This window comes from Octodon degus, unplaced genomic scaffold (genome assembly GCF_000260255.1).
Source record: "Octodon degus isolate 3935 unplaced genomic scaffold, OctDeg1.0 scaffold00002, whole genome shotgun sequence".
Classification (NCBI taxonomy): Eukaryota; Metazoa; Chordata; class Mammalia; order Rodentia; family Octodontidae; genus Octodon; species Octodon degus.
This window is the reverse complement of record NW_004524578.1, coordinates 12,797,237-12,799,521: the sequence shown is the minus strand read 5'-3', so window position 1 is coordinate 12,799,521 and position 2,285 is coordinate 12,797,237.

The window sequence follows — 2,285 nt, the reverse complement described above, 5'->3', positions numbered from 1 at the left end:
GAATGTAGGATCACAGCAGTACCTTGGTGACAGCCTGCGTACCAGGAGTGTAGTGGATTGAAAGGCAGAGATCAGGAAAGAAAGATTGCAGAGGGTTTCTTCTTGCCTTTGAGGGTGATCTCCCTAATCAATTACAAGCTAGTCAGGAACCCCTGCCTCTGCTAGAGCCCACATTCCATGTTATAATTAATTGCTTGAGTATCTTGTCCCTGAACTGTGAGTCAGGAGAGGGCAGGAAATGAGATGACTCTTGGGATCTCCAGCCCCTAATGCAGAACCTGGCACAGGTAAGATGAGCAATAAAGAGTATGGGGTGGTGGAATGACTAAGGGGGTGACTGAGGTCGTGACCTGCTGGAACCAGGTATTGCTGCTCGTACCCCTCTTTATTCCACTATCCAGCCACTCATCTCAAAAAAATAACACAAAATAATAACAGCTCTCACCTGCTGAGCCTCCTGTCAAACAATGTATCAGGAAAGAACTACGCACTTAGAAAACTTGGAGACAAGAGCCAGAGAGATAGCTCAGTAGAATAAGCACCTGCCTGTCAAGCACAGGGTCCTGAGTTCAATCCCCGGTACTGCATAAATGAAGAAGACTTGGAGACAGGCTGGCTAGAGCACACACGGGCAGCCAAACTGATGAGAAGCCCTCTCTGATGTCTTGTGCCTGCCTCTAGCTGGCAGGGAGCGTACATCCAACATAGCAGTCAACCTCAGTGTCTCACACACCCACCCCCAAGTGTGATGAGAAGCAAAGATGCGTGGGCTTCACCAAGCACTGGGAAGGAAACCAACCGCCAGTCGAAAAGCTATCTGCTCCTGTCCTGCAGAGGAGCCTGGTGCAGAAATGTCTCCACCCCTCGGGGCCTCTGTCCTGCTCTCCAGGCAGGGTGAGGAGAACTCCTGCCTCCCAGGACCAGTGAAGCCCAGCAGACCCTTCCCTCATACTCCCGCTTCCCAAACAAAAAGAAGCAAGCGCACTCTGAGCGCGGGCAGCACTCTGGTGGAAAGTGCAAAAGGCCCTCTTCTGTCTCCATGTGCTCTTTGGCTGCTACCAAACTGCCCTCCCCAGATCCATCAGTGTTGTCATAGGGACACTGCCAACCTGTTACCCCCATTCAATTGCAGGTACTGGCCGGGCAGTCAGGATATTCCTGTATCTTCTCCAATAAGACACTCTGCCCCACATATCAAACCTCTGGGGCCCTTTCATAAACCAGATGGTCATTTCTGGAAAGCTACATTTCCTGATTTCTGGAATTGTTACAATTAGAACCAGGAAAAAAAATAAAAGAGGTAATTACTCCAATTCCAGTAAAACTTCACAGGGCCCTTTCCACCCTGGGCTAGCCGTTGGGGCAAAAGGTATTTGGAGCTGAAATATCCAAGGCTGGAGAAGAATCAAATATTCTGCATGGGACATTACCCTCGTGGGAGCCTCATTTTTCTAGGAGACTTTTTATCAAGATAGGAGAGAGGTTTTGATTCTGATAAGGAGTGCAAGGATTGAGAGGATCCAGCCCTCCCGGGGTCAGCGCTGCCAGACCAGAGGACGCAGGCCGACACCGAGTCTGCCTTAGCCTCCACAGCCAGTCCTGCGGGAGCCTTCTGCTAACCCTCAAGCTGTGCTAAGGTCCCAGGCTCGGCTGCCACTGGCCCCAGAAGACAGCCTGGAGGAGGTGGTTTTTCACGGGCTCAGCACCTGGCTCACCAATTTCAGTCAGCAACTCCAGCGAAGTTGGCCTGTTCTGGGCATTTCTTCTCCCCTCCCTTCTGCCCCTTCTAATTTGCCAACTGCTGAAACGTCTGCTGGCAGAACCTCCTCGCCGTGCGCCGGGGCCGTCCCCAGGTGTTGGTCTTTGTGTAGAGAAAACTTTGAGAGGAAGCGAGGGCGCTGGACAAAGAGCGAGCAGGAAGGCACTTGCCAGCCAGTGGGGTGCGCCGGGCGCTGCGCGCGCTTCACTGGGCTCAGCTTGCCCGCCCTCTGGTCGTACTCGGTGCCCTGAGCCCAGCCTTGCTAGGCCGGGAGTGGCAACCTCCCCGCGCCCTCGGGAGCTGAAGGAGGCCAGGCGGGCAAAGCGCAGGCGGCGGCTGGACGCCGGAGTTAGTGGGAGGAGGGAGGAGAGGCACAGAGCGGAGCTGTCAAACTGCGCGCGGAGCTGGGCGCTGGGCGGGGGAAGGGAGGGGACGGGAGGGGCGGGGCGGGCAGGAGCCCGAGGGAACAAGCGGGCTCGCTGCGCCGGAGCTGCCCCTGTCTGTCGCCGCCTCCGCCGCCGCCGCC